General features: G+C 35.8%; 1 protein-coding gene and 1 pseudogene across 26 annotated transcripts in view; both read right to left on the reverse strand.

Moving 5' to 3' along the window:
- Positions 1 to 16,789, reverse strand: part of ANKS1B (ankyrin repeat and sterile alpha motif domain containing 1B) — a 1,023,959-nt gene that overhangs the window by 539,377 nt on the left and 467,793 nt on the right. The window lies entirely within an intron of this gene.
- Positions 13,536 to 14,323, reverse strand: LOC112930735 (regucalcin pseudogene; annotated as a pseudogene).

Below are 16,789 nucleotides of genomic sequence, written 5' to 3' on the forward strand. Positions count from 1 at the left end.
ATTGCTTAAATACTTAAAGGCCATTAGGGTTTACTTATTGGCTTAATTTCAATATTATTGTATCTCAGGGAGGTCCCAAGAGATGGAGAGAGACAGGGAAGAGTCAGTCATTTGAGCAGTCAAAACACACACAATATTCATCAATTAAGTTTGGCAGCTTATATGGGCTTGGTTTGTGGTGCCCCAAAATAATTATGATAGTAACATCAAAGGCTATTGATCACAGAATGCCATTACAAATATAGTAACAACAACAACTATATAATAGTTTGAAATATTGTGAGGATTACCAAAATGTGACAGACACAAAGTGAGCAAATGCTTTTGGAAAAATGATGCTGGTAGACTTGATAAAGTCTCAATTTATAAAAACACAGTATCTGCAAAGCACAATAAAATGAGGTATGCCTGTATTCTGATTATATTTTTAAGACTATCATCTTAGAATACATCCGAAGCACAAAAAGCACTTCAAATAAATTTTAAATTTCTCTTAATAAATAATTTCATTATTATTTTTTTATTAGTCATATTGGTATTATATGATAGGATGAAACAAATAAGTAAATATCTTAGTTATCAAAATTTTCACTGTAAAAGAGATACAAATATAAAACAAAAATTTTACACATGTAATATTAATTTTAATTAGAAACATCAATATTAAATATTATATATACATGTATGTATATATGTATATATTTTTTAAAAATTCTTACTGGCACTATCCACTGTTATTTATTATAAAACATTAAATACATCAAAATTCCTAATTCCACAGTGATTTTTGGATAGAGAAATAAAAAAAACAAGCGAGAGGCTGGCAGGAGAGCAACCAGTGGGGGAAGGAGGCAGAGAGGAGGAATCTATTCGCCACTGTCAGAGATGACTAACATGCCAAATTTTACTTTGAAAGTTGATAATTAAAGGAAAATTATTAAGAATTTCTCTGCCTTTGGGGGGAGAAGCTGCCTACACCCACTTTATTTAATTTTTATTGTTATTTTTTAATTTTAGTATAGTTGACATTACAATGTTACATTAGTTCTAGGTGTACAACTACCATGCCCACCCACTTCATTATGGAAGACAAACAGCCAATAAATGTAGAAAAAAATGATATTGTAAGAGAACCACAATTTTGCAATACCAGTGAAATGATTGTTCCCATAGAACATCATCAAAGAATGGTAAACTCTGATGTGAAATGTCACTGGGAAATGCATGGTGTTGTTCTCAACAGTTCATTCACCCCTACAGTTTACTTGCTAATTAATTACAAAGGGAAAAGTAGATCTTAGCAATGGAGAGATCTGGTGGTAGCCACTCAAAAGTAACCAATTATTCATATCCAATAGAAGGGAAAGCTGGTATTATATGCTTCCTAATCTGAGGCAGTTTAAGTGCTCAGGATCACCTAGGAAGTATTCTTGAAAAAAAAAAAAAAAAACTTAACCTGAATATAATCAAGATTTTAGATCTAACTTACAAGTTATAAGAATTATACAGTACAAAGGAAAAGTTAAGAATCCAAGAAGAAAACAATCAGACAGGTGTAGAATGAGAAATATTTTACAAAGGCAATTGACCTAATCACATGAAAAAGTCAAAATCATGAAAAAAAAAATAATGTTGGGGATTCTAGACTGAAAGAAACTAAAGTGATGTAGCTGCCAAACAAAATATGTGAATTTTGACTGAATCCTGGTTTGAAAAGGCAGCTGCAAGGGTATTTTGGGGGAAATTGGGTAAATTAGATAGATTGGTAGATTAGATAAACCAATTGGATATCAGTTGATTAATAAATCATTACGAATTATCTTATGTGTTAAATAGTATTGTGGTTATGTAGGAAAATTCCTCTCTTTTGTATGCATGCTGAAATATTTAGTGGCAACATTATCTCTGAAATTTATTTTCAAATGATTCAGCAATATAGACATAGATAGATGAGAGACAGATAGACAAAGCAAATATGGCAAATGTTAACTGTTGAATATAGGTTGTTGGATGGTGGCCATATGTTCATTGCACTATTTTTTTTTAGCTTTTCTGTTTTAAAAAATTTTGTAATAAAAAATATGGCCCAAAACATTGTACAAATATTGGATGAGATATGGCTGAACATAAAGAAGGCTCAAACGTGTAGGCGGTTAGTGGGGCATAATTATTCTATCCTTAGACTGTTTAAAGAGGCACAAAGCATCACTTAGTCTGAGACAGCTGATGATACGAGATGCTAGGGTGGCACTAGATTCAGCACTGAGGCTGTTGGTGCCAACCATGAAGCTAATTAGGTAGATACCCATGGACCTAGAGCATCTGGTAAGGACTTATAAAAATAGGTAGCAGTGAGTGGTGATGTTGGCAGGTTTTATGGAACTCAGCGATAGGGACAACGTTGAGAAATCCAAAGAGGAGCCACTGTCATCGGGGAGACCCACAAGAGGGATTTAGGCTGAGATTTAAACAAAGGGTATAAATGAACTAGAGAGAAACCTAGGAAGGATGATAAATCAAGCTAAGTTTTGAGAATCTCTTTTAAAAGAGAGTTTTTGAGAATCTCTTTCCTAGTCTCAGATAGTTTTTCCCCCCTCCGGGTAAGAGATAATGGTTTGTTAATTAGTAGCTGGCCTCATCACTAGTTTCAGGGTGAAGAGGAAATATTACTTTGATTGAAAATTTCACGTCTAGAATTTAATTACCTCTAGAACAGTAGGTAAGATATCATGGCCTCATGACATTTTGGTGCCTTTTTAAAATGACCATAATCTATCAGAATCTTGGGGGGAAATTGTGTGTTGAAATAAGATAAGTATTGGAAAATAATTCTAAGCCTGAAGAAGAGACTTAAAAAACCACTTAGATGCACACTATTGAAGTTCAGGTGAAAGGGAAGTTTCTGTTTAAGTGACAAGAATGAACTGGGCTTCAAGATTCTCTACCATCTTCATGTTTTACAATCTGGCTTCTGGTTTGGGATCCCAGGGAAAATCTGAAGTTGTTCTTGGTGAAATTACCCCGGCTTCTTTTCTAGAGTAGCTGGCTTGGTATGGCATTTGGAGCCTGTCTGTCCTACTTTACCTTTTAGTTATGTAGGGCTTTGGATTGTTTTCCAGGATTTAACTTAGTTGTCTTTGTCTGGCACCATATGCGTTCATGGTAACATATTGTACTGTATGTTGTTTCTACATTTCATCACAAGATTGGGCTCACAGGAAGTTCTGGAGTCTTGGTAATAGACTCATGAATAGGGGAGAGCAGGGCTAAATGTTTCCTAGTCCCTGAGTCTTAGAGATCCCTGTAAATTCACAATTTAGGAGATAAGATTCATGAGAAAGGGTGTATTTTCAAAGGCAAGGATTATGGAAAAAATTAATTAGTTACTAGTCTATTTAAGTAAATAAATACCCACTTGGTATGCTTTTTCATCTGTAGGGACCCTCCAAATTCTTTAGTTATCTTCTACATGTAAAGAACAGATCGTTGCTGCTAAACTAGTGCTTGAAAATATTAGCCCTCACTATTAAGGAAACAAGCATTTCTTTGAAAAAAATTTTTCCCATTTCCACTGATAATGCAAAGGTAAATTCCACCAAGATAGAATAACCATAAATTCTTATTAAGTAGCATCTTAATAATGCTTTATCATTTGGGAAAATACTCCACAGTGCTAAAAACATTCAGCACATTAGCAAATGACCCAAATTAACTCAGGATTATTCCTCTAAAATTGATGGCCCAAGTATGAATAAAACCTGAATTACATTGAACTCCAGGATTTAAAATCAACTTGCACCATACTGATACCACTTAGGGGTCTTATCATGCTGTGTTCCTTATGATTTTGTTGTAATTAGTCAGAATATGTTGCTGCTGTTTGTGATTTCAGGGAAGAAGATGTTTATATAGAGAAAATGTTTCATTATCCCTGCTTTTTGAAATTTCTTTCTTTGTAAATGGTATTTTACAATATGTTTTTCCATCATTTCAAACCTTAAACAAGGTTGTTAAATAGTGTTTTATCATACATGGAATAATTGCTACCTATTAGTTTTCTTCCCTATCTCCTCCCCTAGTTCTATAAATGCATATACAACATTCGCACATATTAGCTTTATATACGACAATTTCTGGCTCTTCATAAAATGTTACTGCAGAAGTACAGTGTCAGGTTTTCTCAGCTTTTTCATCTACTTTGGTACCATGGCCAGGGTTACAGGTGCACTATTGCTTCCTTTAGCTTTTTTCTTTTTCTTTTTTTTTTTTTTAAAGACTATTTATTCATTCATGAAAGGCACAGAGAGAGAGGCAGAGACACAGGCAGAGGGAGAAGCAGGCTCCCTGCAAGGAGCCTGATGTGGGACTCGATCCTGGGACCAGGATTACGACCTAAGGAAGGCAGATGCTCAACCACTGAGCCACGCAGGTGCCCCCAACTTCCTTTAGTTTTTTCATTTTGGTGGTTATTTTGAAGTTAGGGATAATGTCTCAGGAGAATATTTAAATGTCTGCATTCCCTCATGATGTGTGCCTTTTATATTGCTCTGGGATGCACTCTTTTTCCTGCTTTAATTCTCTAATTTCTGGGTGATACTGGAATCAGTCATGGGTATTACAGTGAAGGTCTATACTAAGACCAAATATAATCCTTCTAGATGTAGAAGTTTGATGTACCATGAAACATGGTGTGAAAAACAGCTTCTCAAATATCTAGAAAGACAATTATTAAATTTCAGCTATAGTTTCACCCTTATTTTGTAAGCTTTACATATACCCAATTTCCATCCTTGGATTCCACAGAGGAGGTGGTTCTCACTAGCGGGGAAAACGGAGGAACCATGGGGTAATATGGGGGAAGTGCAGGTATAGATCACTATGTGATAGGAAAGGATTGGTAGGAGCATCAAGAAACTGTAGTATGAAAACTGGAAAATGAAGAAATATATTTTTCAGTTTCTAGATAATTGGGAGAGGAGAATAGGAATGCCAGTAGAGTAGACAGTTACTATTTTTGCTTGACTAGAGTCCTTCCTCATCTAGTAACAACATCATGATTTTTCACCAAGAAACTATCCTTTCCCTAGGAGATACATGAGGGTCTCAATTATAGTGCCTTGTCCTCCCCTGGCAAAGAATAAAAATTTGGCTGAACCCAGGCAGATCAGATTCTCCAAGGGATGTGAATCTTTAATTGAAGGGCACAAAGAAGGAAGATTTTTTCAAGCTGATCTGTTTCAACAATGGTATTTTGAAGAAACTTTCTCATCAGTGTCTGCTCCCTAGATATCCCTTTTTGCTCTAGTTACAGTTTTTTTTAAAGATTTTATTTATTTATTCAACAGAGAGAGCACAAGTCAGCAGACAGGTGGAGAGGCAGAGGGAGAAGCAGGCTCCCCCATGGAGCAGGGAGCCTGTTGCAGGGCTCTATCCCAGGACCTTGAGATTACGACCTGAGCTGAAGGCAGATCTTAACCCACTGAGCCAGCCAGGCGCCCCATGGTTACAGTTCTTTCTGAAGCCTTGTTTTTTTTTATCACTGATGCCTGTTGCTTGCAATGTTACAACTCTGATACATTCAGACCAAGGAACTAATTCTCTTTAGTGATTTGGAGAAGGTAGAAAGAAAAGTTTAACTTTGATAAAGAGGGGACTAGATTCTAAAGAATGGGGACTTTCTGTAAAATAGTAGAGAAAGACTTTGTCCAGAAATGAAGTAGACCTCTAGTCCACCTTGAGATAAGAAAACGAAGCCAGAATGTAAATCAGGGCTCTGCTTCCTTCTTTGAGAAAGTCATATGCCAGCTGTACTAACAGTATGCTTAGTGAGGTGTTTGGGTTTACATTATGCTGCCAGTTCCTTTTTTCCGTTCAAGTAATTCTGATCTAGACTAGAATGTGCTGTTAAGAAATATGTTGGAATATCTAGAACTGATCATATGATTTACATAATCATCTTGGAAAATATATAAATCAATGGGGGGGGGTAACCAATTTTCTAGTTGAAAAAAGCAGAACAATGGAAACTTTCCTAATGTCATCTTTAAAGATCTAAATTAACCTACCTTCTTTGTCTTTTTGTTATTTTCAGTTTTGTTTATGAGTTTTGAATGTAAATTTAATACAAATTTGACTTAGGTTCTTGTCCTTGATTAAATCGCAGCTCATATGTTTATAAATATTTAAGAGTATATTTTCTGTTGTCAAATAATAAAGACGGCTACTTCACAATGGAATATACTCTGTTTTCCAGAGTTAAAGAATTCAAATTCACCTGGGGCCTATAAATGTAGATAGGTTTTACCTTGAATGCTACATGGTAAACAAAGTCAAAGCTTCAGGATAATCTATTAGTTGACCTAGAAAAGTAGTTGTGTATATAAGGGTTTCTCAACGTTGGCACTACTGACTTTGGGAGCTAGATAATTCTTTGCTATGAATGGCTGTCTTGTGCATGATAGGATGTTTTTCAGGATCCCTGGTCCTGTACCCACCAGATGCCAGTAGCAACTCCCCCAGTTGCCAAATGTTCCCTTAAGGGAGAGGACAAAATCAACTCTAATGAGAACCACTGGTGCATCTCATTGTGGTTAAGGACTGGTTTTAGAACCTGATGAACCTGAACCTGAGGTCTGCTACTCATTCACTGTTGACCTGGGAAATTACTTATTTTCCATATTTGTGAAATGTTGATTGTAATATGGACACCTCCTAGGATTTTTGGAGAGATAAGGCAATGCACTTAACTTGGTGATTCACCCATAGTAAAAACTCAATAAAAAATAATCATTTTCATTAATAGTAACCATATCCTAATTCCTAATCCTAAATGCAAATTCCCTGACTCAAATCTGCAAGATAATAACAAATCACATTTTGAATTGTGTTGTTTTTATAAAGGTATAATCAAGTAAGACTCCAGTATAAGTAAACTAAGCACTAAATACAATTAATTCCTAAATAGGACACAGACAACTTCCTTTGTAGTTAACTCTTTGAACTTGAAACCATTTCATTGGGAATGCCTGGGTGGCTCAGTTGGTTAAGTGACTTTTGATCTCATCTCAGGTCTTGATCTCAGGGTTATGGGTTTAAGCCCTGCATTGTGCTCCATGCCCAGCCTACGAATGAATGAATGAACAAAAGAAAGAAACCATTTCCAGAGAAATGACTGGAATAATGTTGCTTTCCATACATGACTATGGAGGAAAAAGCATAGCTAGGAGAGAGAAAACTGAGTTATATAACCTAAGAAGAAAACCTTGACTTCCTCCCTCTTCCTCTAAGTCCTTAGGTGTTAGTGGTGAAAGACACCAAGAAAATGAAGAAATAGAAGGTAGAACGTTGTCACATGGAACTAATCTAAGAAGTACAACCAAAAACAAAAATTAAATGAAGAAATTTCATACACGTACATTTTAAATGCTCTCAACCACAGAATTAGAGACATGACAGATGAATCCATGAATTGTCAAACCACTTGCTGTATAAAAATAAACTTCTGAACTTCAGTGTTTTGGTCAATAGAAAATCCTCTCTTTATTGACTCAACTATGACCACAGACAGACATCAGAACTTAACACATGAAAAAACAATTCCATGCCAACCTTTGAGGCTGTGAAAAAAAGAATCCCCAGTAGAATGACATTTAAAATGTGATTTAAATCCCTTACCATAAAGTTCAATCATCTGGAATTTTTATGTACTTTCCTCCTGGATTCTGGTGCACACTCAGGTGAGTACACCTGTTAATCACAAACAAATGACTATTCTGAAGGGGTCATTGTGTACCCTTTTTAATTCCAAGTTCACTTTGGGGATGTTCAGAGTGTGCTTTCATTTGGAGGGCTGTGGAAATGATTAAGATCTGAGAAATTTAAATATTTTGTTAGAAGATTCTGCTGAGAAGAGGAATGCTGATAATTGCCGTGTAGTTGCAAGGATACCAATAATAGGGCCTCTCAGAAAGAAGTCACCTGACACTTCAGACCACAGTGAGTAATCGTAGGGATATTCCTTACGAAAGTAAATTGCATGGTTCAAGCAATGTGTTACTCTCCTACTGTGAATTATGCCAGGATCAAAATTGTTTTACACCAAAGCACTAAATTACACAACGATGCCTTTTAGAAGATATTCAACAAACAATTCTTGGTGACATCTCCTCTCAATTTGGCAAATTAAAAAATGAAGTTGCAAAAGCTTTAAAGAAGGCACACAGCTAGTTAATTGGAGAGTTTGTCCAGAAAACACATTCCTATATCCCACTCCAGCTCTAGGTTGGTGATTAAATCATGGACACATTGATTGTTTTGATGAAAAAAAAGTTTACCTGTTCATTTAATCTAGAACATCCTTCACCTCACATATACAACCTACACATATATCTTTAACTTTTAAAAAATTTTATTATAGTGGACCCACAATGTCACATTAGTTTCCAGTGTACAATTTAGTTATATTTAACCTTTCAATTAGCTGAAGTGTCAAATGGTTAAAGCATCTGGTCATTGTTCTCTGTGATATCATCTTTTTTAAAAAAAAATTGAAGTATAATTGGCATACAGTATTTACCCTCTAGGTGCATCCATGTTGTAGCAAATGGTAAGATCTCATTATTTTTTATGGCTGAGTAATATTCCTGTGTGTGTGTGTGTGTGCATATCTGTGTGTGCATCACACCTTCTTTATACACTCATCTATTGATGGACAATGGGGCTGCCTCCATATCTTGGAAATAATGCTGCAGTAAACAGAAGGGTGCGGATATTTTTTTGAATTAGCATTTTCTTTTCTTTGGGTAAATACTCAATGGTGGAATTACTGGATCACATACTTCTATTTTTAACTTTTTGAGGAGCTTCCATAATGTTTTCCATGGTGGCTGCATCAATTTACATCTCCACCAACAGTGCACAAGAATTCTCTTTTCTCCACATCCTTGTCAACACTTGTTTTTTCTTATCTTTTTGATACTATCCATTGTGACTGGTATGAAGTGATATATCATTGTGAGTTTGATTGGCATTTTGCTGATGATTAGCAATGTAGAATATCTTTTCATGTGTCTGTCATCTGTATGTCTTCTTTGGAAAAATGTCTATTCAAGTCCTCTGCTCATTTTAATCAGATTATTGGTTTTCTGCTACTTTGATTACTAGACCTTTATCTATTAAGACATTTGTAAATATCTTCTCCTATTCGTAGGTTGACTTTTAGTTTTGTTGACTGTTTCCTTTGCTCTGCAAAAGCCTTTTATCTTTATGAAATCCTAGTAGTTCGTTTTTGCTTTGGTTTCCCTTGCCTTTGGAGACATGTCTACTAAGAAGTTGTTGAGGCCAAGGTCACAGAAGTTGCTACCTGTGTTTTCCTCTAGGATTTTGATGGGTTCCTGTCTCACTTTTAGGTATTTCATCCATTTTGAGTCTATTTTTGTGTATGGTATAAGAAAATGGTCCAGGTTCATTTTTCTACATGTGGCTGTCCAATTTTCCCAACACCATTTGTTGAACAGACTGTCTTTTTTCCATTAGATACTCTTTCCTGCCTTGTCGAAGATCAGTTGGCCATAGAATTGAGGGTCCATTTCTGGGTTCTCTATTCTGTTCCATTAATCTGCGTGTCTGTTTTGTGCTAGTACCACACTGTCTTGATGAAGTGATGCCTCCGGCTTTTTCTTTTTTCAACATTCTTTTGGGTATTCAGGGTCTTTTCTGGTTCCATACAAATTTTTGGATTGTTTATTCTAGCTCTGCAAAAAATATTGATGGTATTTTGATAGGGATTGCATTGAATGTGTAGATTGCTTTGGGTAGCATAGACATTTTAACAATATTTTATTTATATTTATTTATAATAATTAATCTTCCAATCCATGAGCATGGAACATTTTCCATTTCTTTGTGTCTTCTTCAATTTCTTTCATGAGTGAAATAAACCTCTTTGGTTAGGTTTATTCCTAGGTATGTTATGATTTTTAGTGTAATTGTAAATGGGATCAATCCCGTAAATTCTCTTTCTTCTGCCTCATTGTTAGAGTGTAGAAATGCAGCTGACTTTTTGATTAGTTTTATTTCCTATGACTGCTGAATTCGTGTAAAAAGTTCTAGCAATTTTCTGATGGAGAATTTTGGGTTTTCTACATACAGTATCACATCACCTGCAGATTATGAATGTTTGACTTCTTCTTTGCTAATTTGGATGGATTTTGTTTCTTTTTGTTGTCTGATTGCTGGGACTAGAACTTCCAGTACTATATTGAATAACAGTGGTGAGAGCGGACATCCCTGTTGTGTTCCTGATCTCAGGGAAAACGCTCAAAGTTTTTCTCCATCGAGGATAATATTTGCTGTGGGTTTTTCATACATGGCTCTTATGACACTGAGATATATTCCCTCTGTCCCTACACTGCAGAGAGTTTTTATCAAGAAAAGATGCTGCATTTTGTCAAATGTTTTTTCTTTTTTTAGTAAAGATTTTATTTATTTATTCATGAAAGACATAGAGAGAGACAGACATAGAGGGAGAAGCAGATTCCCTGTGGGGAGCCTGATGTGGGGACACAATCCCCAGACCCAGGATCACGCCCTGAGGTGAAGGCAGATGCTGAACTGCTGAGCTACCCAGGCATCCCTGTCAAATTCTTTTTCTGCATCTATTGCAAAGACCATATGGTTCTTGTCCTTTCTTTTATTAATGTGATGTGTCACATTGATTGATTTGCTGATGTTGAACTTCCTTGCAGCCCAAGAATGAATCCTACTTGTTCATGGTGAATAATCCTTTTCATGTACTCTTGGATCCTACTGGCTACATCTTGGTGAGAATTTTGGCATCCATGATCATCAGGGATATTGATCTGTAATTCCTCTTTTTGGTGGGGTCTTGGGATCAAGGTAATGCTGGCCTCATAGAGTTTGGAAGTTTTCCTTCCATTTCTATTTTTTGAAACAGTTTCAGAAGAATAGGTATCAATTTTTCTTTAAATATTTGGTAGAATTCCCCTGGGAAGCCAACTGGCCCTGGACTCTTGTTTGCTGGGAGATTTTTGATGATTGCTTCCATTTCCTTGCTGGTTATGGGTCTGTTCAGGTTTTCTATTTCTTCCTGATTCAGTTTTGATAGTTTATGAGTTTCTAGGAATGCATCCGTTTCTTCTAGATTGCTTAATGTGTTGGCATATAGTTGCTCATAATATTCTCTCATATTTGTATTTCTTTGGTGTTGGTTATGATCTCTCCTCTTTCATTCATTTTATTAATTTGGGTCCTTTATCTTTTCTTTTTGAGAAGTCTGGTTAATGGTTTATTGATCTTTTTAATTCTTCAAAGAACCAGGTCCTAGTTTCGTTGATCCATTCTGGTTTTTTTTTTTTTTTTAATTTTTCTATTTCATTGATTTCTGCTCTAATCTTTATTATTTCTTTTCTCCTGCTGGATTTAGGCTCTATTTGCTGTTCTTTTTCCAGTTCCTTTAGGTGTAATGTTAAGTTGCACATTTGAGACTTTTCTTGTTTCTTTAGAAAGGCCTATATTGCTATATACTTGCCTCTAAGGACCACCTTTGCTGCATTCCAAAGGTTCTGAACTGTCATGTTTCATTTTCATTTGCTTCCATGTATTTTTTAAAATTCTTCTTTAATTTCTTGGCTGACCCATTCATTCTTTAGTAGGATGCACTTTAACCTCCATGTGTTTGTGGTCCTTCCAAATTTTTTCTTGTAGTTGACTTCCAGCTTTAAAGCATTGTGGTCTACAAATATGCATGGTATAATCTCAGTCTTTTTATATCAGTTGAGACCTGATTTGTGACCTAGTATGTGATCTATTCTGAAGAATATTCCATGGCATTGGACAAATATGTGTATTTTGCTGCTTTAGGATGAAATGCTCTAAATATATCTGTGAAATCCAGCTGGTCCAGTGTGTCATTCAAAACACGTATTTCTTGTTTCTCCTTCTGCTCAGATGATCTGTCCACTACTATGAGTAGGGTATTAATGTCTCCTACTATTATTCTATTATTACCAATGAGTTTTTTAAATTTTGTTACTAATTGGTTTATATATTTGGCTGCTCCAACATTAGGGACATAAATATTTACAATGGTTAGATCTTGTTGGATAGACCCTTTTATTATGATATAATGTCCTTCATATCTTATCATAGTCTTTGGTTTAAAATCTAATTTTTCTTATATAAGCCTGGGTACTCCAGCTTTCTTTTGATTGTAATGAAAAATGGTTCTTCACCTCCTCACATTCAATCTGAAGATGCCTTTGGGTCTAAAATTAGTCTCTTGTAAGCAGCATATTGATGGGTCTTGTTTTTTATCCATTCTGATACCCTATTGTCTTTTGATTGGAGCACTTAGTCCATTTGCATTCAGAGTAATTATTGAAAGATATGAAGTTAGTGCCATTGTATTACCTGTAACATTGCTGTTCCTATAGATTGTCTCTGTTCCTTTCTGGCCTTTGTTACTTTTGTGGTCTCTCTCCATTCAGAGGATCATCTTTATATTCAGTTTTACTTCTTCCTTATCAATTTGGATGCCTTTTATCACTTTTTCATGTCAGATTGCTGCAGCTGGGATTTCCAGTACTATGTTGCATAAAAATACTGAGAGTGAACACCCTTGTCTTGTTCCTGATCTTAGAGGAAAAGCTCTCAGGTTTTCACCATTGAGGATAATATTAGCTGTGAGTTTTTTGTATATGGCCTTATTATGTTGAGGTATGTTCTCTTTAAATCTGCTTTGTTGAAAGTTTTTCATCATAAATGGATGTTTTACTTTGTCAAATGCTTTCTCTGCATTGTTAGGGTGATCATATGGTTTTTATCTTTCCTCTTTTTATGTGATGCATCGCACTGATTGATTTGCAAATACTGAACCACCCTTGCAACACTGGAAGAAATTCTACTTGATTTTGGTGAATGATTTTTTTAAGGTATTGGTGAATTTGGTTTGCCAAAACCAAATTTGTTGATGATTTGTGCATCTATGTTCATCAGAGATACTGGCCTGTAGTTTTCTTTTTTATAGTGTTTATCTGATTTTGGTATCAGAATAATGCTGGCCTCACAGAAATGCACTTGGAAGTTTTCCTTCCTATTCTATTTTTGGAGTAGTTTTAGAAGAATGGGTATTAACTTTTAAATTTTTTAAATTATTTTTTCACCACTCATTTATTAGGGTATTTGAAGCTTTATGTGTAATAAGTATGGAATGCAGAACAGATATGGTCCCTATCTCTCCCCTTCTAGTAATTTGCCAAGAATCAAGAAGCTGGTTGACAACCAGCTTCTATAACACCTGGTTGACAATCAGCTTCTATAACACCTTTGCAGAAGGCCTTGTAGTATATTATCAAAACTACCTGCCACCCCTTACTTATATGCTCTACCTTTTAAAAGTTGTGAATAAAAATGTAACCCTCTTAATATTTCTTTAATTTTTTGCAACTAGATTGAAATTTCATTTCTAGAATTTTCTACATGCCTTCAAAAGTTCCTCTAGTAGGAAAGAAGGCCACTCATCCTGCATAGGGCTAGGGAGGAACTCCTTTGACCCCTAGGCCAGTTATCTTGAAAACTACACCAGCTTCAGGCTGTTGCAGAAGACCCTTTGGGTCAATTCAACCTTGGACACAGGTCACACACATTTTAGACTAGTCCTTCCCTCTGAAGCAGCATGAAGTTGTTTTATGAACAGGCAACTTCACAGTTTGAAGTCTTTTCCCTGTCTTAGGATCTAAAAGAATCACTCTTCCTCCATTGTATCAGGCAACCCAGAGCTCCCCCTCAGCATCAATACACATTCCATCTGGAATTTGTTCTTTCTCCAGCTTGTAAGCATGTCTGCAGTTGGAGAGCTTTCCTGTTTGCAGGCCATAGTCAATGGCTGTCAATGTAATAGATGATTTTGTGATCCAGGGACCAATCCAAATCACTGTAGATGTCTACCTGGTCAAAGTGCTCTACCGCGTGGTGGTTAGAAAAAGGGAGTACAGGAACCCCTGGTGTTGATCCAGAACTGCTGGCATCATTTCCTCAAGCATGGTGCCAGCAAAGTATCTCCCAGTGGGATCCAGCTTCCCATCATTGAACTAATTGTTTTTCTCTTATCTACTGTGGCCAGGACAACTGTTAACTGATTTTCCCAGTTCAAAGCACAGAACTTTTTTCCAATGGTGGCAACATAACCTCCTGCCTGGTGAAGGGTCACAGAGCTGATGGGGGAATCCATGGTCACTTGCTGCACTCACTTGCTGAGCAAATCCTACTGGCAAACCTTTTTTGCAGAAATATCTACAAAGATCAGAGAGGTGGATGCCTCCTCCCACACTGCAGACAAGGCACTGGCAGTTCTCTGGGAAAACATACTCAATCTTAATGGAAGACATTGTCATGGGAAGATCTTGGTACTAGTGACCCTCAGAGAGCTGGCTTGAATTCTTTCTTTCTTTCTTTCTTTCTTTCTTTCTTTCTTTCTTTCTTTCTTTCTTTCTTCTTGCTTTCTTGCTTACTTTCTTACTTTCTTCTTTCCTTTCTTTCTGTCTTGAGGGAGAGAGCACATGGACTGCAGGGAAGAGGGGGAGAGGGAGAGAGGGAGAGACAGATTCCTAAGCAGGCTCCTCAGCCAGCACAGAGCTTGTTGCCAAGGCTCCATCCTCTCAACCCTGAGATCATGATGTAAGCTGAAATCAAAGTTGGATGCCTAACCAACTGAACCCCCCAGTGCTCCAGTATTAACTCTTTTTTAAATGTTTGATAGAATTCACTTGTGAAGCCATCTGGTCCTGGACTCTTGTTTATTGGGAGTTTGTTTGATTACCAACTCAATTTCATTACTAGTCATTGGTCTGTCCTAATTTTCTATTTCTTCCTGATTTCATTTTGGAGGATTGTATGTTTCTAGAAATTTACCCATTTCTCCTAGGTTAAATAATTAGGTCATTAATATCCATGGCTTCTAATTATCTTGCTACTTGAAATGTGAACTATGGACCATCATTATCAGTGTCACCCAGAAGCTTGTTATAAATGTGGTTTCAGGCCCCAGCCCAGAACAAATAAGTCAGAATATTTTTTAACAAGATACTCAAGTGACTTGTATACACATTAAAGTTTGAGAACACTGTTTTAACATCAATATGTGTATAATTTGTGCCTATGTATCTATTTATGTATTATCATCTTTATTTACATTTCCTCCCCTTTCAGGATTTTATATTACTTTATCACCCTAGTAAAAACAGGTGAGTTCAATAAAATAACCTAATTGCACAAATTCTACAAATGACCAGTTATTTCCCAAAATCATCTTCTAAGTATATTTGACTATGAAGAATTTTTACAGAAATATCTTTATTATTAAGGTAATTTTTGATTATTATTATTATATCAAAATATTGTTAAGCAGCACTGAATTTTTTTCTTTTCTTTTTTTCAAAGCTTTTATTTATTTATTTGACAGACAAACGGAGCAAAAGCAGGGGGAGCAGCAGAGAAAGAGAGAGAGAAGGAAGCTCCACACTGAGCAGGGAGCCTAACATGGGGCTCAACCCCAGGACCCTGGGATCATTACCTGAGTTGAAGGCCGACATTTAACTGACTGAGCCACCCAGGCACTCCTGAATTTTTTTCTTTTAAAGAGACTTTTTACAAATATCATACTCTTATAATCAATATAATTAATCTAATTCCTCCCCCTTTGACTTAAATTTGAAAATTCATGAGTCATATTCATAGTCTTATTTTTGGTTTGGTTTTGTATTTGTGTATTTATGGCAACATGTGTTTAAGTGACCTGTGGTTGGGATGACATTCCCAGAACACAGAATTTTCAGTTTGAAACCAAGAAAATCCTGGGCAAACTAAATCAATTTTTCTATAATAAAGCTTATTAGGACTGATCACAATTGAAAAAATATTTACAACAAGTAATTTTTTATTTGGAATACTATTAGCATGTTGATTAAATACTGATTTTTAAAAATCACAGAAGGTTATAGTATGAGCATTATGACATTTTCATAAAAGAGTAAGTTTTAAAACACCTGCTTCATTTCATTTTATGGACAGCTTTTAAAACAATCAGAAAAGTCTACTCTCATGTGTTTGACAGAAAACTCATCTTCTCTTAATGTGCCATAATAATTCTGAGATTCCTTAAAGACCAACCTTGAAAATATAACTTTTAACTTTTAAAAAGGACATATTTCTCTGGTATTGCATAGTTATTCTAATTAGTAAACTAATAAGCTTTAGTGGTCAATAAAGTAGATTGCCACTGACATTTTCCCTTTGTGTTTCTACAATATCTGAGATTGACCCCAGTCTCGTGGAAGTAAAACTGTATTTCTTTTCAGATATCCATTGTCATTTTAAAAATAAAAGGAATAGGGACAGTGCAAAATTTAAGAAAGTCTTTGGACCCTAGAACTAGTATGGGCAAGAATCAAACTGAGAAGATTATTTATTTTTATACAGAGATCACTTATAAAAAGAAAGAATGACTCAGAGGGGATAAGAACCCAGAGGGCAGAGCCAAAAGCCATCAGAACAACTCTCAGAGAGCAGACCTAAGCCCTATTCACAGAACAGGCAACATGTATCTGGCTGGAATTCAGAATTTCTACAAACTGATGACTTTTCCATCTTTTTAAAATGGAAGTGTGTACTGTGGTTAATCCATGCATATCTGACCATTATATTATAGACATGTGGGTGGCAGATAATCTGTCTCTTTAGTTCACAAGACTTCTGACCAAGAGGAATGGTACTG

This window comes from Vulpes vulpes, chromosome 10 (genome assembly GCF_048418805.1).
Source record: "Vulpes vulpes isolate BD-2025 chromosome 10, VulVul3, whole genome shotgun sequence".
NCBI classification, from domain to species: Eukaryota; Metazoa; Chordata; class Mammalia; order Carnivora; family Canidae; genus Vulpes; species Vulpes vulpes.